Source organism: Pelophylax lessonae (assembly GCF_965119305.1).
Source record: "Pelophylax lessonae genome assembly, chromosome: 12".
NCBI classification, from domain to species: domain Eukaryota; kingdom Metazoa; phylum Chordata; class Amphibia; order Anura; family Ranidae; genus Pelophylax; species Pelophylax lessonae.
This window is the reverse complement of record NC_138779.1, coordinates 85213797-85237974: the sequence shown is the minus strand read 5'-3', so window position 1 is coordinate 85237974 and position 24178 is coordinate 85213797.

Here is a 24178-nt window from a genome sequence, read left to right as displayed (position 1 = left end):
AGAAAGGAGCTAAAGCTCTCATATGGTAGGTATATGCGAAAAATGTAAGAGGCTCTCAATGATCATCCATAATCCATTCAAATGGACACATCAAAAAAAAAATAAAATGTATCATCATGCATATTTCAAGCAGAGCAAGAAGAGCTTAAAGTGGTTCTAAATCCTTAAGGTTTTTCACCTTAATGCATTCTATTAAGGTGAAAAGCCTTCTGTGCTGCAGAATCCCCCCAGCCCTCCCTTATTCTTACCTGAGGCCAATCTGATCCAGTAATGTGCATAAATCAGCGGCTCTAGTCTCTGTCTCCCTCCTCCTGGGGCAGATTGATAGCAGAGGGAGCCATTGGCTACCGTTGTTGTCAATTAAATGCTGTGCCGAGTGAGTGGTGGTGTCAATAGACGCAGACAGGGCGACTTGGGAGAGAGCCTGCATGAGTGCCCCCATGGATAGTGGCTTTCCATGGGGGCACTTGCCAAAGTTGGGGAGCTTGGTGGGCCAGCGGGGGACCCCAGAAAAAGAGGATCGGGGCTGCACTTGCACAGAGCAGGTAAGTATCATTTTAAAAAAATGAAGCTTTATTGATGACATTGAGGGATAGTCAGCCGCAGAAGTGTGGAGGAGTGCCGCCTGCCAGGGGAGCAGAGGATCGGGTAAGTTAAAGTCCTTCTCCTCTCCCCTAGATTAAATGGGCAGTTAACCCTTGCAGTGTGGGTGCACCCCCAGTGCAAGAGATCATTTTAAAATTTCCGGGAGTTGGGCTTGAATTCGAATTGACAGTGATAATAAATAATCTAACAACATTTTGTTAAGTATTCAGATATTGAACCTCATACAATTATCATTTAGTTTCCATACCCCCTATTAAGAACTCCTGCCTTAGATATTTCATAACTGTGATAACATTTCCATTATTATAGCTATTAGCAAACAATTGCATTTCATAGTTACTGTGGTCTGAAATTGCTGAAGTTGGACAAAGCTTTGCTTTGAATGTTCCAGGGCATGAAGGTAACCTGCCTGAGTTCACAGCTGCTGAAAGATTAACCCTATTAAGTGTAATGCTCCTGGCGCCAAGCTGCGTCAGCAGAATCCAGCCTGAAATGCAGGCCTAAAGGTATTAATGGATTGTCATATATTACTGCACAAATCCCAGGATGATATTGAAAATAGACTCTCCTTGCTGCAACTCTCTGCATTTGGTATGCTGATTCCATCCATCGGTTCCTTGGGGGATCTTACATACTCCTCATTAGTTAATGGCTTGCCAGCAGTGATGAGCTTGTGTAAGAAGTATTCAGAATAATATTGTTTGTCTGTGTTAAGTGAGAGTCACTGACCAAGGCAGCAGTTTGGGCTCTCCTTAAAGTAACAGTCTACCCAAATTTCCACTAGAAGTTGACTGTGGGGGGGGGGGGGGGCTAAATACCCTCCAGGCTTCTTATATCCGTTATGCTGACCACTCATATTGAAATCTGATTGCATAATTTCTTTAAATCTACCAGCAAGTATGAAAGTATCAGCAAAGGTCTGATTGCATATAATCAATAGGTTGCTTATGTAGGGCCTCAAACTTGTCAAATGCTTTTAAATCTAAAGAGAGATTATACAATCAAATTTTAAAGTGAATGTCCAGCTTTAAAATAAAAATAAGCCCTGATTCACATCGCGGTGCGGGATTCGCAGCAAATCCTTTGCATTTCCCGCAGCGCTTCACAATTCGTTCATGAACTGCCGCGGGTGTCAATGTTAGCAACACCCCAAAAACAGTTTGCAAAACGCAGTACGACTGGCTAAATCAGATCGCATGGGTGTGAACACCCATGCAATCTGATTCCAGTGGGGCAAAAAAAGGTGTATGCACCTTTTTTGTGTGGGTGCGGTGCGATTTGAGCCATACATGATGAATAGGCTCAAAACGCACATGTGATTTGAACAGGAATGCGGTGCGATTTCTGTCTGAATCACATGCGATTCCCCACATCGGATCAGTGTTAACATGACTAAACAATATCCTATTTCTCAAAAAAAATCTATATACATCTACTACTTGATGGCTTTGTAATCTGTTTTTAATTAAAGGGATACTAAGAGTCCATTCACACTAACGCAACTTGTCAGGCGACTTGTCAGCCTGACAAGTCGCGGTCCATTGACTGCTACAGGACCCGTTCTAATAGGAGCGACACAAGTCGCTTCGACTTAGAAAAAGGGTCCTGTACTACTTCGGGGCGACCTCGGAGCGACTTGCATAGACATTCATTATATGAAGTCCGTGCAAGTCGTGCCGAAGTCGCGGTGCACGGGACTTCACAAGTCGCCCCCGAAGTAGTACAGAGTCGTACCGCTGCAGTGTGAATGCGGGCTTAAGCCTTGTTTTTTTTTTTTTTTGCTTAAAAATAACAAATATGTTCTACTTACAGTATCTGCTCTGTGCAGTTGGTTTTGTACAGAGCAGCCCAGATCCTCCTCTTATCGGGTCCCTCGTTGGCACTCCTGGTGCCTTTTTCCTGATGAGTGCCCCCAAAGCAAGTAGCTTGCTATGGGGGAACCCGAGCCGAGCAACAGCCCCGTGTGTCCATACAGACACCCCTTCTCTCTTCTCATTGGCTCACTGACTTTAAATGACAGCAGCGGGAGCCAATGACACTCTACTGCTGTCTCAGATAATTAGAAAGGGTGTCCTGGGCAGCCGAGTCTCTCCTTCAACATCGCTGGACAGAGATTTGCTCAGATAAGTATTAGGGGGGCTCAGTGGGGCTGCTGCACACAGAAGGTTTTTTATCTCAATGCATAAAATGTATTAAGATAAAAAAAAACTTCTGCTTTTACTAATACTTTAAATCATTTCTTAATGTGTTTTTTTTTTTTTTTTTTGCCTCCTGTAACATCCCCTGACTCCCAAGAGCTCTTGAATCTCCTTTTTCCCCTCACTTCTGTTTGTTTGGAATGAGCAATGCACATTAGTGGCAGTCATGTGTACTGTTCTATGCACACTATAAATCCCATAGTTCCTAGTCCATCTCGGGAGTGAGCAAGAGAGTGTGACTACATTCTTACATACAGTGGGACCATGGAGAACGAACGTAGCCACTCTCTAACAAGAACACAGCAGAAAAAAAAAAGGAATTTGGAGGAGGTGACATAATGCCTCTGAAAAATGATCCACAGCAGATCGCTCTTTGGAGGGCAACTCAAGTTTAAGCAAATATCCACAAAAAGCCCATGTGATAGGGTGACATTGCAGGAGCACAATTAGAGGGCAGGGAAAGATCGATGCCAGGCTATAAAAGGAAGTGCCTGAACAAGGACCTTTGTTCTTGTATCATTACAAATTATTTTATTGAAAACTGCAGGTTATTAAAATAAAAAAAAAATAAAGCAACCGTTGACATGATATTACGATGTTAAAACATGTATAAAAATTAGGTTTACATATACTTTAATTTTCATCTGTACTTGAGTTCAGTCTAAATTCATTGAAAAATATTTTGCATACAGAATAATCATACACAGATGGTACTTACATGTCTACACCAACATAACAAACATAGAAGTAAAACAATAAACTGGGCTTTAAGGAGCACCTGAAGATACAAGTGCATATACTATACAATAAACACCCCATGGAGAACTTAACACATTTATTTATTTTATTTCAGGTACTTATATAGCACTGTCAATTTACGCAGCGCTTTACATATTCCCCCCCCCCCCCCCCAAATACCGATATAAAATATATTGGTCTTTAGCATTAGGCTACAACTCAAAAGAAAATTTTGTACAAAAAGTCCAAGTGCTGATAATCAAAACCCCCTGAAAAAGATTGGACCAATAGGACACTGGACTATTCAGACCAACATTCCTTGTGCTGCCAGTCCCAAGCATAGGATGAGGATACAATGGAATAGAGCTCTGAAAATGGAGTGACAATGGGGTATCAATGCAAAATGCACAGCCATTGTCACTCCTGTACGCTGTCCTTTTTCAGTGCTCTACAACTCAAAAGAGGTTACTACTAGCACAAAAAAATCATCTGTAATTGGAGTGTTTAATGATTATACTTTATTACCGTTGCAGATTTTTTAAAAGGCTATTTATCTATCATAATAAAGTGTTACTAAACCCACAACAGTAAAGTCAGTGTGTATATGCAGTAAAGCATGCTTGTTATACTCACTGTGGAACCTAAGGGGTTAATCTTCTGCATTGTGTAAAAAGGCTGTTTGATCCTGTCTTCTCTGATCCTCCCCTTCTTCTACAGTCCCCAAACCATATCCTGATAGAACAGAGCCTTGGGGCAATCTGCACATGCTCAGTTTGGTGTGTATTGCTAGATAGTTTTTTGTTTTTTTTTGTCTTGAGAGAGTGCATGTGATCAGCACAGGGCCAATCAGCACTGTCCAGACAGAGGGTCAGGGGTCATGCAGCTCTTATAGGACAATCAGGGGAGAATGAAAACTCCTTCTACAAGCTTTTACCTATGCTCTGCTGGACAATGATAGAAGTCACAAGACTGCTATATACTGCTGATGAGAAAAGGTATTTAGCAATTTATATTTACGAAAACGATTGCATTTCCATGTTCTGTTGACTGTGGGACCAGATATAGTGACTGCAGGCTCCTGGGTTTAGTAACAGTTTAAAGCGGAGTTCCACCCTGGATTTGTTTTTTTTTTTTTTAATACCCCCGGGACAGTCAGGGCTAGTGCATTCCACAATGGCTAGCCTCTGATCTGTCCCGGGTTGCACTTACCTGCAAGACGAAATACTTACCTTGCAAACGTCTTGTCCAGCGCTGCCATCTCAGATGTGGGCAGCTTGAAGCCAGCGCGTCCTCTTCGGCGTCTTCTTCCGCCTTCTGTGGTCCCACGATGCTCTGCGCCGGCCCCGACGTCACTTCCGGGTCGCGCGCGTCACCCCTCCACAGCTTCTGGGCATGCCCAGAAGCTGTTTAGAAGGGGATGACGCGCGCGACCCGGAACTGACGTCGGGGCCGGTGCAGGCGCAATGATTCCTGGGAGCTATGACGTCCAGCTCCCAGGAATCATTGCAGAGCCAGGAAGTGACGACGGGCCGCGGCCGAGGAAGGAGGAAGAAGGAAGTAAGGTAAGTATATTTTCTTCGCTACGAGGTAAGTAAAAAAAAAAAAAATATGCGATTATCCATTTCTTTTTCAGGTGACCCGGAGCGAGAAGATGGAGGTAAGTATAAAAATAGGGTGGAACTCCACTTTAAATTACAATGTTATTAATAATGTCCACCCCATCCGCTTTCATGTCAGGAATGTGCAAGGTTAAAAACAAGCACATCAGCCATCCATTCATCGAAGTGATTCTCTTATGGCAAATCCCATCCAAATATGCCTCCCCTCCCCTCCTGTCCTATTAATACAAGAGGCTTCAGCTCCTCTGACGCTTCTTGCTAGACTACATTTCCCATGGTGCAACATGATGTAAGTGTCTATCCTGTAGAAGCAGTAACAGCAAAAAAAAGAATGCAAGAGGAAGGAGCTCATGTCTATGGCACTCAGAAGAGAGAGGACATGGAAAGAAGGAAAGGACAATGTCATCTTGTCAGCAGATGGACAGACAAAGCTCTGATAAAGCCCTCCCCAGCAGCACCAATATCAGGGCAGTGACTCAGCAGTCTATGCAAGGTGCATTGTGCCAAGAGGCTTTCTATAGCATCACAAAACTGCTTCTCCGACTCCAACACCTCTCGGCTCTGTCCTCAGGGATATACTGTATTATTGCTTCTAAGCCGCTAAGCTAATTCTTTTTATGCAGCGCTCCAGTGACAAGCAATGATGTGGATAGAAATATGGTTACGGAAAAAATGCAGCTGATCACTCAACATGCAATTGAGACAGTGAATAGCTGTAGACAGACGCTTTCATTAAACTGGTTAAAGCTTCTAGTGCTCAACAATTTATGGGCTGCCCATTAAAAAATTACATTAAGGAAACCTGGCCATAGATCTCAAATGGTGTCTTGCTGCATGATCCAACCAATATAAGGCTCTTAATGGTCCTTTCACACGGGCGTTCCGCCCGGCAGACTCCACTGCTCCATTCCACTGCTCAGCCGGGGATCGATCTGCTGATCCCCAATGAGCAGGCGGATGACAGGTCCTTCTCCGCTCACTGTGCAGAGATGGACCTGTCAGAGTCCCGCTCTCCTCTATGGGGAGATCGGATGAGAATGGACCGCCTGTTTGTTTTCATCCGATCTGATCCGTCAGGTGGATGGAAATAGGGTTAACCATCCGTCTGGATTTCATAGGCAGGATCGGAAAATAGCGGATGTCAGCGGACATGTCACCGCTGGCATTTGCTACCACCTAGGGGAGAATGGAGCGTCCGACCAGGTCCCCCTGTCAGTTTTTCAAGCGGACCTGATCGGACACTCCATTCTCCTCTATGATCAGAAAGCCCATGTGAAAGGGGCCTAAGGGTGTTGCAGAGATCACCATGAGCATGCTTAGATGTTTCAAGTTAATTTATTTTGCAATGGGGGCAGTGATAAAATGTTGTTGATGCCAGTGTAGTGCTTTTCCCCGCAGGACCCACTGGTGATGATAAGTTCTCTGTTACAACTCTGCTACAACTCTTAAAGTAGACCTGTGGGCAAAACTTTTTTTTTTCATTTTGGATAGAGCAAGCGATAGTTAGAACCCTTGTCAGATTTTATTTTCGCCATCTGTTCCTCATTCCAGGGATTTCCCTTCATTTCCTGTCCCAAAGCCAAACAGGAAGTTAGAGGAAATCCCTGAAAATTAAGGGAATTCCTTGGGGACCGCATTGGAAGATTTCCGCTCTATTACTTTTCTGGGGACAACCCAAAATGTAGAATTTTCTTTTACTTTCAATAATAATGGTAAAACAGGACAAATAGAGACGGTGAATCTCCTTAATGGGGGCATAGAATAGGATAAAATATAACAAGAGTTCTATTCCCTTTCCACTCTGTCTAAAACTAAGAAAAAGTGTTTCCTTTAGTTATACTTTTAGGGCACGTTCACATTGGTCCGATTTGACATGCGATTTGACACATTAAAAGCCAATTTCTGGTAATGGCACCGTCCGAATCGGTGCGACATCAACTTTGCAGCACCGCGCCGATTCCCAAATGTAGTTTCTGTACTACTCTTGGTGACTTCAGGGGGCGATTTCAATAGACATCCTTGTAGGAACCCACACAGATGTCTGTGAAATCACCTCCCGAAGTCGGTTTGAAAATACCGGTTTAAAATTGCGCGAGTTCAGCTGAACTCGCATGATTTCAAACCTGCTTCAGTGTGATCCTTGACCAGTGATGGTGAACCTTGGCAACCCAGATGTTTTGGAATTACATTTCCCATGATGCTTAACTACACTGCAGAGTACATGAGCATCATAAGAAAACATCTGGGGTGCCAAGGTTTGCCATCACTGACCTAGACTAAAGCAGCTCGATACCCACCGACACACCTGGTTGTAGCTTGGAGCTACTCATACCTGTATAACCTACGCATTAGTATGCTCCTACTCTATACAATAAGTAGGCCAAGCAACCAGTGGTAGGGTAAATTAATGGAATAAAGAAATGCAGTTAAAGTGAAACTAAACACACACTGTTTAATTTACATTGTCCCTTCTATTTCTGGATATGGATGATGACACTGTAATTATTATAGTAAAAAAATCTAAGTATCTTATTTCCTAATCAATATACAGCTGTCACATGACCCAGCTCTTTCCCAGACTGTCTGCAGGGAAACATAAGCAGGAGGAGTTTCTAGTAATCTGCTGCTGGTCACATGTTCAAAATAAAAAAAACAGCCTCTAGGATTACAGGGTAAAAATAAATAAATAATATCAATAAACTGTTTTAAATTGTCATACAAATATTTATTTGAAATAAAATATTTATTATTTTTGACAATAACATGGTGTGGGCGGATTTCTGCCATTCACAGGCCCCTCCAGCCTGTGTCTTAGAATAACAGAGAGGTAAAGCCTCCATGATTCTACATGTAATATCCCTCCCCAATTGTGTTTCGCTAGTTAGTGGCCATGGAAGAGGAGGGAGAGAGAGGGCTGTAATTTATCACTGTGAATATGCCCTCATGTGTGACTCTATAGTCACATTGGCTGTTCTGATGTGATAGGGAGAAAATGTTCAGCATAGCAACTCACTGAAAACTGAGCATTTGCAGAGCTGCCATCACTGCCCTGCAAAATCATTAGCTGAATTGGGGACTTGGACGGAGGAGGGGAGATAGAGAACAGCAGGATGTACCAGGTTTTTTGCAGAATACAGAAAATGAATTCCATAGTGGCTGAGTGAGTATGAACAGCATGTAATACACCATTTATTCATAGATTTTTATGATGTGGGTTTAGTGACACTTTAAGCCAGGGGTGGGGAACCTTTTTTCCGCCAAGGGCCATTTGGATTTTTGTAACATAATTCGGGGGCCGTACAAAATGATCAACTTAAAAGTTAGCCTGTTATATTTGGTCAAACATTTAGTTAACTCACCCCTAATGTGATGGCTGGAACTGCTTCTCTTTGGGGAGGTGTGTGATGTTAGCTGATATTGATGATGTTGCTACTCGCAACTGGTTTTCCAGGTTTGCGTCGGTCAGTCTGGAGCGCAGTCGACTCTTTGCAATGGTAAGTTTTGATAAAGAAGGCTGGTACACTGCTGGCTGGTACTGGTGTGGGTATGGCTGTGGGTACTGCTGGCTGGTACTGCTGGCTCAGACTGGTACTGCTGACTGGTACTGTGCTGTGGGTACTACTGGCTTGTACTGCTGGCTCAGGCTGGTACACTGCTGGCTGGTACTGCTGTGGATATGGCTGTGGGTACTGCTGGCTGGTACTGCTGGCTCAGGCTGGCACTGCTGGCTGGTACTGCTGTGGGTAATGCTGGCTCAGACTGCTACACTGCTGGCTGGTACTCTTGTGGGTACTGCTGGCTAGTACACTGCTGGCTGGTACTGCTGGCTGGTATTGCTGGCTTAGGCTGGTACTGCTTGCCGGTACTGTGCTGTGGGTACTGCTGGCTGGTACTGCTATTAGTACTGCTTGATGGTACTGCTGTGGGTACTGCTGGATGGTACTGCTGTGGGTACTGGTGGCTCAGGCTAGTACTGCTTGCTGGTACGGCTCAGGCTGGTACTTCTGGGTGGTAATGCTCTGGGTAATGCTTTGAGTACTGCTTTGGGTACTGCTGTGTGTGCGCTTCTGGCTGGGAATGCTGAATAGAAAAAAACAGCCCCGCTCTGGATGAAGAAAAAGCCAATGCTTCCTGTCTCCTGTCTCAGTCTGTCTCCTTACAGGCAGGCAGAGTGCATTCGATATCACTCCGCCTGTGACTCACACTGTCAGGACGGAGCTGTAACCATAAAGAAAATGATTTTGCGAGACGCAGATTCCCCACCCCTGCTTTAAGCAATGCATAAATCAATAAACATGCAATCAAACAGGTTTAAAAATGCTGTATTAGATAAATGAGCACTGACCTATAAGATGGCAATAACTTTAAGGCTGGGTTTACACTGATGTGAATTAAATGAGGCTTTCCACACATCCAATTCACATCACATGAGACTGTAACCGGCTCTCAATGAAGCCGTATCACATATCTCCTGGGCGGCTGCGGAGCACATTGCACAAGGGTCCTGTGTGTCTTTGGCTCCGTTTCAGGTCTAAATTCAGGCAAAAAATTGGGCCTGATTCGTCCCTGAAACGAAGAGCAGGGACACACCGGACCCCTGCTGTGAACCGTGTCCGCACACAGTGTGAACCCAGCCTCAATGCAGCAATGTTAGACCAAAATATAACTTTCGCAAACAGGATTAAAGGATTGGTGTTGACTAAACCAAGAAAATAAAGATCCTCAATTAATGTGCATACCACGCATACAGCCCTAATACTGGGTGGGCACATGCATTGCTGACAAAGAGATACCCCTGGAGGTGGCTATAAAGTACTGGCTCCTAATTATCAGCGTGGACTGGCTTTCATTGGAGCCCTTTGATAAGTGATGCATGTGTAGCTGTCCCTTTAAGAGTGAGAGGTAGATGACAAGTGGGCTGGGAGCATTGCCATAACTGTGTCAATGTTGGGATAAACATGGGTGGTCAACCTAGTACACAGAAATCCGGTCCAGATCACTTGCTGGTCTGCAATCCTCTGAAGTCAGGTCCCAGTGGCTCAGTCTCTCAGCCCTCACCTGGCAGCAGGTCTCTGTGGCTCATTTCTCAGGCTCTATGGGTGCTTACAAGGGCTCAGGACAGTCACTGCAGTAGGTCTGGATGCTCCTGATCCCAGCTGCAAGCCTGCAAAGGACCTTTCAGTGGTACTATGGACACATGGATCACCACTATGGCACAGGCTCAGTCCCTTGGCACTGTCAGGAAAGGCTTGCATATACAGTGAATTATGCTCCAATGCGCATAATGAATCGTAGCAAAGTGTGCAACTACGTATTACTAAGACAGGCACCAAACAAATTATTTATATGGAGATGCTAATTATTTGAATGGAGATGTCTGATCCAAAGCATTTCCATGCATCTGCAACCTATTCCTGTGCACTTGTTACTAACCCGGCCTGCAACCAACTATGCTTGAACTCAACCTGCAATGGCTTATCTCTGGAATCTGCCACTGCCTACTGCTATACCTGGCCCTGGCTTGCACCTTGACCATTCCCCAGTCTTCTGCTTATGCCTGATCTGCTACCAACCCAGCTTGTCTGACCCTGCTTCCTGCTACTCACTGCTCACTAACTGGTCTCCTGCCTACTTGGTCTCTGCCTCTCAGTTCAGTATCTGCAATCTGTCATCTGCTAAACCAAGTGCCTGCCAGTCTGCTGCCATCTGTCCAGTGTCTGCTGATGCCTGTCTGCTTCTTGTCATTGGTTCCTGATCTTCTGCTGGCCATTCTATCAGGCCTGTCAGGCTCCAGCCACCACCAGCTGACCCTGCCCTGCGGCTCATCTCTGTGGATGCACCAGCTGCCTGACCGTGCTGACTACTGGAAGAAACACTGGCACTTGTGCCTCTCCGCACCCTTGTGCCTTCTGTAACCTTACCAGGGGGCCTTGTGCTGGAGTTGTAATAGGGGCACACCTCTTCACGTCAGGCTCTACTACCAGGTAACATAGACCTTGTAGCAGGAGGCATTCTTCATGATATCCTGACACTGTACCTGGTTTGTAATACTCAAGTTTGGTGGTCATTGAGCACCTCCTTCACTTTCTGTCTTACCATTAGGGATGGGCTGTGTGTTCAAGTTGAACGCAAGTTGGACTCGGACATTAGAAGTTCCCCGCCGATGAGCGCCTCATAATGCACTGCGCGCCTGCAGTGCATTGATTGCTGATGATTGGCCAAAGCATGCACCTGACCTGTATGCTTTGGCCAATTACAGCACAATGTACTATAAGAGCCATGATTGGCCAAAGGCTAAGTCCACGCCTCACACTATATAAGGCTGCTGCTTACACAGCAGTCGTGTAGAGTGTGTGACAATAGAGAATAGGCAGCTAGTTAATGGATGGTGTGTTTAGTCAGTTTAGTGCAGTCAGTGTAGTGTACAGGCATACTCCACTTTTAGTACACAATGGGACCAGAGCATGTATGTAAAAAAAGAAAATGTACTTAAAATGAAGCAATATCTTTTTTCACTTCTCAATGCATGTACTGCATTGCAATATTCATTTACAGACATAACTGATTATCTAGGCAAGCTGGCCAACCCCAAAATCGGATATGTTGTAGTCCTGGGTGAAGTCCCCTCTCAGTGTTCCCCAAGTTTGGTGTCCCTGTCACTTATGGTTTGGGAGCAGTGCCATATCAAGCTGACCAAGATTTCCTATAGACACCAATGTTAAAGAACAGGAGCAGTGCCATGTCAAGCTGACTAAGATTTCCCATAGATGCCAATGAGTGCTGAAAGCTGAAAATTGGTCTGGGCAGGAAGGGGGTGAAAGTGCCCTGTATTTAAGTGGTTAGAGGATCCCTATGACAGAATTAAAAAAAAAAAATTGGCATGGGTTCCCCCGAAAAGCCACACCAGACCCTTTGGGTCTTGTACAGATTTTAAGGGGAACTCCACACCTAAATAAAAAAAATTAAATAACGGCGTGGAGTCCCCCCCCCCCCCAAAAAAAAAAATCCATACCAGACCCTTATCCGAGCATGCATGAAACACAAAGATAAAATTCCCAGTTCAATTTGCCAACCAGTCTGCTTACCAACCAAATTGGCCTGTCTAACAGTTTGCGTCAATACAGGGGTTTAGTTAGCAAACATTTGCAAACGCATGTGAAAGCTGCAGGGCCACGTCAAGGCTCCCTGTTACCTGCAGTCCTAACTCTAATGAATTTTAAAGAGTCTCCACAGTGGGAGCACATGCAAGCTAATGGATAGATAGGGGGCAGGTGAGCCTGGAGGTGGCCCATCCCTCCTGAAAGGTAATTGGGGGCATAATGGAAGCCCAGCTGATAGTATTACAGCAAAGGCACCTTATCCGAGCATGCAGCCTGGCAGGCCAGGAAAGGGGGGGGATGAGAGAGCGCCCACCCCCTCTTGAACCATACTATGCTGCTTGCCCTCAACATAAGGGGGTTCCCCCCAAAGCACCTTGTCCCCATGTTGAAGGGGACAAGGGACTCTTCCTGACAACCCTAGGCTGTGGGGGCCTGCGGGTGGGAGGGGGCTTATCTGAATCTGGAATCCCCCTTTAACAAGGGGGTTGAGTACCTGTCACCTAATAGGAGCCCTGAACTATGCTCAAGTCCTTCATTATAAGAGCTGTGCACACCTGCACTCACAGCCTGGTGATCTTCTGCAAGACCTAGGCACTGGGTTAAAGATCTTTCCTGTCAAAACTTGAAATCTCCAAACTCCCGGAACTTCGGAACCCAATCCAAAAATACCAAAACTCTGGGAAAGTTTAAAACCCGCCTTTCTTTGTTCAGAATCAATATTTTGGAGCCCTGCACTCTGCATATGTGCAATCTCTATGTCATCTATACAGGAAATCGCAGCTACGGTTAATATATCTCCCTGGCTGCAGCCTACCTCTATATAATCTTAATTGAGGATAAAATGACATTGTAAAAACCAGGAGGTGGATGGTGCTGCCTGGAGAGAAAAATGGAAATTAAATTAAATACAATTGGGGATAGATGAACTAGTCCCACTATTTCTGAGATCCCTGTGGTACTATAGTGCAATAAACAAATAAATAAATAGAAAAATAGATAATGTGCATTGAGAGATAAATTAGGTTCATAAATAAATTATCATATTACAATCCCAATAAAGTGGCTAAGTGCAAAGTGTCCATGTGCACAATAAACAATAAAAGTCCAAAACCATGTGCATTGAAATATAAACGCACAAAAAATTAAATAAACTCGCACATAAAATTATCTTCTTATAAAGTGACTAGGTGCAGAGAAATATCCATATGCACAGTAGATTAAAAAAATAATATTAAATCTTCAATGGTGATACGTGATTCGTGATCGTGAAAGAACACGCATGCTCCTCCTCTCTCTCCTAGGACCGCACTCACCAGATTACCAAACCCCAACAGGGGTAGCAAGCCTCTTGGTATCAAAGATGGTTGTAATAGCTTTGCCCAACTGGATATACTGCCACGTCCCCAGTGCAGAGAGATCTTGTCTCAAAGGCCATAGATATATAAAAAGAACTATATCCACATAGTGTAAACCTGTATAGCCCACGAAGTTTATTTAAAAGTAGTATACTCACGAACAGCAATGTTGCGATCGCAGTGAAATAAAAATGGTGCTTCAGAAACCCAGTGCATTCCACGGACCAGAAGTAAGCGGAAATGACGCGATGATGCTCTACACGTTTCGTCGATGTGATGTCATCAGGAGCAGCCTCACTACAGTTTCCCTACATGCCTCCCTATTGGACCAGCGTGAAACACTCTCTAGACTGAATGGATCACATACTGAGCACAATAAGCAGACCTCACTAACTGATCCTGCTGTCTGGTAGGCAGAGAACAATGAAGATTTACCTGCAGCCCCTCTGGTAAGCAGACAGAGCTCAAAACTATACTCTCTCGCTACCTAGGAGGGTGCTACAGTAGGTTAACTGGAATCATCTCAGTAGCTCAGACTGTTGCAACTCCAACCACCAGTCTCTAGGCTGTGCCCTCCATGTAGCAGCTCTTTTTAATTCTGTTCAAAAGTCATCGCCTCCCTCAGTAGGCAGCATGGGCTGCATGTAGTTAGATGCCACTATCTCAACTTCAGCTCTACACCCCCACACTTTGTCCTGGATCCATTTAAACCAATCTTCCACTGTCTCGAACACTGGCGGACAATCTGGCCTGGCCATCACAGGTGGAGACATCCTCTCATTCACCAACCCTGAGTTTACACAGTTCAAAAGACAGAGCCCTGTCTCCTTAAGGGCTTCTTTCTTCTTGCAGGCACACCACCCACTACACAAAATGCATGCTTTTCTGGCTCCTCCACACAGAGCATCAACAGTTCCTGACAGGTACTCACTTTTATTATACAAGGACCTGGATGATTCCTCTGCTTGCTTTGCCCACACCCTCCGCTATTTGTAATATTGGGGGACTGTTAGCTCAGTAATAACAGCATTTTCAGTGAGTCCATGGCATTCCGAACTGTGTTTTGGGACTAGCCAGGCCACTTGTATTAAATAAAAATAAAAATCAACAGGAAAAATAGCTGCCCTTGCAAAACACAAAACAAAAAAGTTGCTAAGCCAACTGGCTCCCTCCCCAGCAGCTTCACTGCTTAGGCTTTAAACTTTGACTCTGGGCTGGTCCCTCCAGACCATCTCACACAGCACTTCTATGATTCTGCATCCCTCTCTCAGCTCTCCTGGCTCTCTTGGCTGCACTGGCTCTCAATAGGGGCTTTCTCCTAATGGGAGTCCTAAACTATGCCCAACTCCTTCATTATAAGAGCTGTGCACACCTGCACTCACAGCCTGCCTGTCTCCTGCAAGACTTGGACACTGGGTTGGAGATTTCCTCCCAAAACTCCTCGAAATCTCCAAATTCCAGGGTCCAGTGTGGGAATACCAAACCCGAAGAAAGTTGAAAAATCACCCTTCTCCAATTAGATCCAATATTCTAAAGCAAACCCAGTGTCATAGTAGAGGGGAGGGGAAAAACCAGCGCTATGGATGAGAACTACCAGGCCTATGAGGTAATTAGGTTGCAGCCACCAACCGACCCCTAAGAAACTTAGGGGCTGAGATATAATGTGGGGGTGAGAAGTTGGAAACGGCGCTACCTAGCGCATGTGCAAAAATGCGGGTGAAATAGAGGAAAAAGTGCTTAGTGCATGATATATAGTGCAAATATAAGAAATGTGCAAATATTATGCCTGTGAAAGATTCCCAATCACTGGCTGAATATAGACGACTTAAGCCATAAATTGAGTAAAATAGATATAAATAAGTGTGTATGAGGTATGGTAATAATAAATAATAAATAGTGTGGTAAAATGATTCCCAATAAATAGGTAGTAAAATCAATAATTGATACAGTGGTTGATATGGTAAAAGCAGTGAGGCTACTAGTGCATACCTTTTGTGTGATATTCCTCCAATCTGGCCACTAGAGGTCACACTTACCCTTTAGCCAAATGGTATGTATGGAAGCCAAATAGGGTATGAGTAAACTTTCTCAGACCTGTTCCCAATCCGTCCTTACGGACCGATGGATCCCATCTGGGTGCAAAAGGGAGAAAACGGACCTCTTAGTGTGGAATACAATGGGGGATTTCCGAAAGGCTAGTAATGACTCAAGCTTAGGAGATGGATGCAGCAGATCATGTCAGACAGGTGCAGACAGCGCTGAGGAAGCTTCCGCGTTCCAAACTCAGGCGAGCTGCGGACCGGAAGTGACGTTCGGTTCCGCCCTACGTACGTTTCGTCATAGGACGTCTATTATGGGATGTTTATCAACAGCTGTGTTTATCAGCATGATCAGGCATGATGATAAACAAAGCTGTTGATAAACATCCCATAGTAAGTCCGCAGACACACGAGGAAATCCAACACCTCCTGTGTAGCTGAGCCATCACTGAAGATTTGCATACAGGCATGTGATTGGCCGCTGGGATGAGTCCGGCTATATGAGGACGGAGAGGTTGACTGACGGGCACCGCTCCCGTAGACGTCCTATGACGAAACGTACGTAGGGCGGAACCCAACGTCACTTCCGGTCCGCAGCTCGCCTGAGTTTGGAACGCGGAAGCTTCCTCGGCGCTGTCTGCACCTGTCTGACACGATCTGCTGCATCCATCTCCTAAGCGTGAGTCATTACTAGCCTTTTGGAAATCCCCCATTGTATTCCACACTAAGAGGTCCGTTTTCTCTCCTTTGCACCCAGATGGGATCCATCGGTCCGTAAGGACGGATTGGGAACAGGTCTGAGAAAGTTTACTCATACCCTATTTGGCTTCCATACATACCATTTGGCTAAGGGGGAAGTGCGACCTCTAGTGGCCAGATTGGAGGAATATCACACAAAAGGTATGCACTAGTAGCCTCACTGCTTTTACCATATCAACCACTATATCAATTATTGATTTTACTACCTATTTATTGGGAATCATTTTACCACACTATTTATTATTTATTATTACCATACCTCATACACACTTATTTATATCTATTTTACTCAATTTGTGGCTTAAGTCGTCTATATTCAGCCAGTGATTGGGAATCTTTCACAGGCATAATATTTGCACATTTCTTATATTTGCACTATATATCATGCACTAAGCACTTTTTCCTCTATCTCCCCCGCATTTTTGCACATGCGCTAGGTAGCGCCGTTTCCAACTTCTCACCCCCACATTAAAACCCAGTGTCATATCTACTTAAATTTTCTTTGTGGCACTGTCGCATTATCTATTTTTTTACAGTGAATAACTGTTTTATTTGGAGACCCAAATAGTTTTTTTAAGGGGTCCTTTGTTGGCTATACAGTATCTGCCACTGAAAACAGTAGTGATAAGTGACAAGTTTCCTTACCTGTTCAATTACTCATTTTAATTGACAACACCCAGCTGGCGGTATCTAAAGGTGAGTTTGGGTAACTGTAATCTCCTGACTATGAGTATCTTATTACTGGAAACACTAAGGCCCCGTTCACACAGGGGCGATCCAACTTCCAGGGGCGACCTCCGAGATCGCGGTGCGAGCAGCGCGCCGCGACCTCGGAGCGGTCGGCACGGACTTCATAACATTGAAGTCTATGACGGTCGCTCCGGGTCGCCCCAAAGAAGCTCCGGACCCTTTTTCTAAGTTGGAGCGACTTGTGTCGCTCCTATTAGAACGGGTCCGCAGCTTCCCTATGGAAGGCGACCTACGGCGACCTGTGAGGCAACCAGGTCACCTCACAGGTCGCCCCAGTGTGAACGGGGACTAAGACAATTGAATATAATTTTAGGTTGGCAAAGGAGATAAACAAATCTATTGATGAGTATTGTATGGGGCTCTACCTGGAGCAGGTTGATTTGAACAAGGTGTTAATGTGAGAATTTTGGGAATCCCTGCAGTGTTTTCCATCAAAAGTTCTACACAATATATACCTTTGGGTAATATCTAGTAGGGTTTGCCATGCTGCTTAGCTCTTACTACCCAGGAACAATTGTGTCTTTATAGAGCACCTCTCCTCCTGCATACAACTATTTCAATTTTTTTCAGAACCTTTAAAATCAAATATGTTTTTTGCTCCTTAAACATAATTATCATCATTGACCCTCTGTCAGGGTTGGATTAGGAACATCATGGGCCTGGTGCTGAGGATTTTGGTGGTTCAGGGCTTCAGGTATGAATGAACACAGTCAGCGATCGATAAGGATCAATACCCAGAGAGCAGGGGGAATCTGATGGACAGTCTGGGGTGAACAGGGGGGGCAGTTATAAGTACTGATCTCCCTCTATAGTTCATGAAGGAAGAAGCTAAAAGCGTGGGAGGGAGAGGAGGAGAAGTAGCTTTCAGCAGCTTCATGAAGAATCATAGAGGGATATTGGTGCTTGTAATTGCCCCCCCCCCCCCCACCGCACCGATAACCCCCCGACTGTCATATTTCCCCAGCTATAATATACAAGAATAAATTGCGCTAGGACATTAAAATATCAAACGTATTGAAAGGTAGTACAAAAAGAGTCCATAAAGAACAAATGAGCAGCAGACACAATGTCCTCTTGGTAAAGGATGATCAGAAATTCAAAATAGGTTAGCTGCGCTCAGAGGAGAAACAAAGTTCTAAAAACGATCCCCCAGTGAAGATAAATCAAAAACGTGCTGTCGGTATAGCCACCACCAGGAAGGTATAAACATGCAGCCTCTTACCAGATGGACTAAAGGAGACAGCATTCAATCAGGCTCAATCAAAATGAAGCGGACTTCTGTCACAGACCAACAGACGAATCCAGCCAGGTGGCATAAATATATCATACAGAGGTGTATGTCCAGGGGAATGGACCCAACATATAAAGTAGTTCCTCGTGATAATATTTCCCCAGCTGCAGGAGGTGCTGGGAGTCTCTCATATGGCCCCCTACTGGCCCAGAGCCGAATAGTCAGTCTGCCACTGCCGGTGTTCCGTGAGAATTACCTACCCTGTGAGAATTACCTACCCCTCGTCACTTCCGGCCAGAAGCATCTGAGCAGCGCAGCAGTGCGCATGCTCAGAGCTCCGGATACCTAATGGCAGAACAGAGGAGCTTACTAGTGCGCATGCGCACTAGTATAAAACGATCACGGTGTACCGTGAAAAAAACCTACCGACGCGGCACTTACCTAAAACAGCTGTGCTGACATACGAGTCATCCCCGCACCTGTCCCGGTCACTTCCCTGCTCTCGGCAAGTAAATATAAAAGCGGCTTTCGGCTCAGTGATTTATGTTTTCATACAGCCGCCGCCGCTTTTATATTTACTATCCGAGAGCAGGGAAGTGACCGGGACAGGAGCGGAGATCACTCGTATTTCAGCACAGCTGTTTTAATGTACCCGCTGCATTACATACAGTGCGGAGTACCGGAAGTGACGAGGGGTAGGTTTTTCTCACGGGTAGGTAATTCTCACGGAACACCGGGCCTATATTAAGGTGGGGGCCTGGAGCTGCAGCTCCAATAGCCCCTACGTTAATCTGGCCCTGCCCTCTGTACATTAACAGTGCTTCTGAGAGCCTTCATCACTACATTCTCTGATACCTAAAACCCTTTAGTTCACTGCATATATCAGACATCCACCCTAGGGACGGGTATGTTACACATGAATGTCTCCCAATTCCAGAACCCCTACTGGAGGCTGCAGATTGTTAGCAGGCTAGCAGCTATTTCATTTTTTTTTTTTTGTGTGTGTATTTGGATCACAGTCCTGTTCCAGGGATGTGAAGATAATTGCATTCAGCTAAACTTCTAGTGACATCACTGCCCCAGGGGTTGTATGAGGTTGACTCTCCTATAAGTCACCTTTATTTCCATATGTATTGCTGTGACCTTACAGCCCTCTTTTAAGGCACAAGGTGGCATGAAAAATAATCAGGCTTTGCTAGAATACAGAGTGTATTAGTCACGGTGTATTTCAGTTAGTGATAACCTGCCAGGTTCTTCTTAAAAGGGAACTATAAAGAATTTATATCATTACCCATAAACATGGTATACAGGTAAAATTCAAGTTAATTTGATTAAAAGAAAACGCACACCGCTAGTGAGGGGCACAGATGGCAATAAAAACCTGATATGTATTCTAATTCCTCTCTACTCTATCCAAAAACTTAAAAAAGTTTTGCCTTTAGTTAAACACTGGACACTGGACAGGGAGTACCATCAAGCTTTTTAGATAAATCTCTACAATCCAAAGAGAAAACCTGTTTTCAAGCACTTATGATACATAAAATCTTGTATTTCATCTTCCCTATTGACTCCGATGTATTTCACCGATAGGCAAACTTTTGGTGAAATTTTACAAGTTTTTCCCAAAATTTCTGTAAGCGATTTTCCGAATTTCACTTATCCCTAGAACTGAGCAAGAGGATAAAATGAAAATTTTGTCAGACAGATCATAAATGCCCAATATAAATGGTTCCACGTCCCTGGGAAGAGTGAAAATACAGAGTGCTATGAATGGGAAAAATACAAAAAGTTTATTGTTTATCATATTGAAAAACAAATACAAAGATTAAAAACATGCAAATCCCCTGTACAGATTTTTCACATAAGTAGATACATAAATACCCCAAAACCACACAAGAATCATAAGTGTGGAAATAACTCCTAACGCATTTCAACCTTCACTTGTCTTCTTCAGGGGGTTAATGCAAATAATAGACTCTACAAAAGACAATATATTGACCAAATGTTACAAAATATAACAACATTAAATTTTAATAATATAGCTAAGCATAAAAGCAATACATGTTCAGCAAACTTACAATGTTGGTGATCGGGGAGACCAGCCCAACTATAGGACACCCCAGGAACCCATAAAGAGATTAAGCGTAACTGGGGGGAGAACTCAAGGGGAAAAACAGCCGCTAACCAAAGACAAACAACAAAAAGATCACTAATATGGTCTAAAAAGGCATATATCACCCCTAGTATGGAAAAAAAAAAAAACTTACATGTGACACGAACACATCAAAAAATGTCTCAAAACAAGATATGTCTGTAAGAACGCTGTGGATCTTGTAAAATAGTATGTGAAAAGGGGAAACAAATAGCTCCCAACCAAAACATATCTGTAAACCCAAAATATAAAGAGTTAATAACTGTGGCATTATCAGGACATGAAAACTTATGCTTAGACAAATTTAGGATGATAAATAAAGAACATAAAAATATGTACCCAGAAATGTATATCTTGATGAATTGCACTTTCAAGCGATTTTAAAAAGTCCCAATCACAAAAAGAATCTATTATCCAATAGGTAAGGGCCCCTTGAATTGAACAAGCTGGGAACACCTATGTAGAACAATACTAAAATCGGTACCCAGCATGAAACAAAATGGCAATTCCAAAAAGTTTTTTGTTGTAAATAAAGAAAAAAACTCATAACTGTATATAGCACATACCTATCGAGATGAGAGACAAGACGTGTGTCTGGTCAGTATAGCCTCTATAGGTAATACACACAAGCTGTGCCGAAGGGAGCCAGGGTGGGGACTCGCATGTCCCGCCCAACTGCATGCGAAAGAGATTCTCCATCTAGCCAAAATTGGAAGTGCTCAAAGTATGTCCCAAAAAAGGCCACCTTGTGCGTATTGTGGAGAGGCTTGACTCACTGCCTTGTGTATCCCTCAAGTAGGGAACAGCACCCCCTGCTTTGACATTGGCCGGTGACGTCACATCCAGTAGCACGCAGCGTCACTTCCGGCACGACGTAACAGACTGCCCACCTGCAGATTGAAAAAAGGTGCAATAAGGTCTCCCAGGTAACAGGATGTACAAGATGTCCTGGGCTGGATGGAAAAACACAAAACCTATTACGAACTGACGGGCCAGACCAACCCATACTAGATTCCAGGACAGTCAGAGCAAATTACCCCCACTCCTCGCAGAAATTCTGCGGGTGTGGGAGCTACGCGTACCGGGTGTCCCCACCAAACAAAGGGCCCGGGGATCCCAGGAGCCCCCAGAGTGGTCAACAGTAACATTTCATAATGGAATACAAAAAAAAGATGATTAATGAAAAAGCATCAATAATATACCGATGATAATATATTTAATTGTACAGGCAAGTAGAAAAAAAAATCACATCAAATGCTCACTTTTGTCCGAAGTGAATCCATCTAAAAAAGGTCTATAATTAGGACTTCATTAGTGCATGGTAGATTGTTGGCCTTAAGGTTATAAATCCACAAGAGGATCTCACTTAATTAATGGCTACATGTAAAAAGAGTTTTTAAGTTTTAATAGTACAACTGGCCAAATACCAAGGCAAATGAAATAGACATTTTGTAATTAAATGTTTAAACCGCCACAATATTTGAAGCTACATTTAATTTCTCTTGTGATTCACATCCCCCCCAAACACTATGTAGCAAGATAGTGACATCATTATCCATAAGACGCAGGTCTGCATTCTGCTGTGCCCCCTCTTTACATCGGTGCTGCTTACTGTAGTGTGAATGATGAGGAGGAGTACACTGTTGCCCTGCCTTTGTTCACTCTCCAACCACTGAGTACAAGCCTGTATACACCCCTTCATTATCAAAAACTTTTTCAGTGCTATAATAGTTTGAATGAAAACTACTTGGTCATGCAGCACTGTACTTAAATTAATTTCAAATCACTTTTTAGAGACAAATCAAGCTTTTTTTTTGCAATATTTAAAAACACTGGGTTTTTATTCTTTATTATATAAGAAAATCATTATCAAAAGGTCCCTAACAACTGTTTCCCCAACAAGTGTGGAAAGTAGACACCCAAGGGTGATCTCATTTTATGCCAGAGAGCTGGAGCTTGGCCACCTCCCACACTTTGGCAGGATTGGCTGTTGTAACTTCAAGAGGCGGACCTCAGGCCAGGAAATCACATGGGAGGTGGGCTTCCGGTCAGAGGGTGCATTTTTATTAATTGATGTGTAAGAAGAAGGTGTGACAGGGTTGGACTACAAAGTTGTGGAAAGTGAGGAGTGCACCATATGGAGTAGCCATGTTGTAAAAGAACATGTGACACAGTGCATGTCTCTATGTAGAGGGCTGGTGCCACATTCCCTCAAGCTGGATATACCAGTCTCCAGTTACAGCCAATAATGGGGCTAGTGCTGTATAACGAGTCATTAGAAGACTCGCTACTTCCTGTGGGCTGTGTCAGAGTTTCTCTGAGGAAGTTAAGCCTTGGCACAGGTGATGGGTTTGTGGGACCCTGCTGTTCGAATTACTGCCAACTCAAGAAGCCACCCAAGATGTCTCATATACCCAGTCTGAGTTATAGCATTCCAAGTTGCCTGCTAGACCCTCGCTTGGCACGTGTAACCCAGTGCCTAAGTAAACTGTGAGTCATTGAGAGGGAATTGCAGTCTGGGCTACTTCCCACACAGCTTTCAGGGTTTAGGCTGGCCTAGGAGAGCTAAAGATTGAGGAAAGCAGTAGTCATGCCTGGTCAGAGGAGGAAACTGTAGTGCCGGAAGCCGTTGTGATTTGTGGGAGAGTTGAGCGGAGGTAAGGGTGATGTGGCAAGATGTGCGAGTGTGGTGCCAGTGAAACCAAGAAAGGTCTGTATTGCAATCAGTACAGGGGACAATATCGAGGTCGCCATGGGCGGAGTTTGGAAACCTTGGGATATGTTAGACTAATTTCTGTGCCCACTATGCTGATAACACGTATTGCTTGGACTATGGTCTACCTATTCTCTTTTCTCAGGATAGTTGCCTGTTCCTGACACACAGGGGAAGCCAATAACTGGAGACTAACCAGAATGGCCCATCTGCAGAGGTTTCTTGTCGCCTATATGAGGATGAAATATAGAATGGAGTTCCCATACTTGTCTACAGGGATGTTCGATATCATTGATAAGGAACGTTCAGGACTGTATAAGTTTGCGTGGGTTTTCCTCTATGTTGACCACTTGTTCAGAGTTTGTGCCTTATCTCTTAAGTATGTTTGCACTATGCCTTTGTGTGTGTGGGTGTTCTATGGCTCCTAGTCATGGCATGAGGACATGCAATACTTAAAGGGGAGAGGAATGTAGGCAGGAAGATTTAGGTAGAGGTCCCCTTAAGGGCTGATCCTCCTACTACTGGACATTTTGTCCCCTATGAGTTATAAATAACGTTTCCGTGAAAGTAAAAAAAAAAATGTAAAAAAAAATAAAGTTACTTCAAGCACTTAAACACCCCCCCCCCCCCAAAAAAAAATGTATGTAAATGTACATGCTGTGGCAACTATATATGAAAACATTGCTTGTGATACACGTGTTACATGTCACTGTGCATGTGGAGTAGGAGCACGAACTCTAGGCCCATTATTCAGTTAACTCTATGACCTATAGGGGCTTTTAAATTAAAGTGTTGCCTATGGAAAATTTTGGATACCAAGGTTTACGTTATAAAGCTTGAGATGTTGGGTATCTATTTACGTGGTACAAATTCATATTTTATATTTTACCAATCAATTGGCTAATATATTGTGTGTTT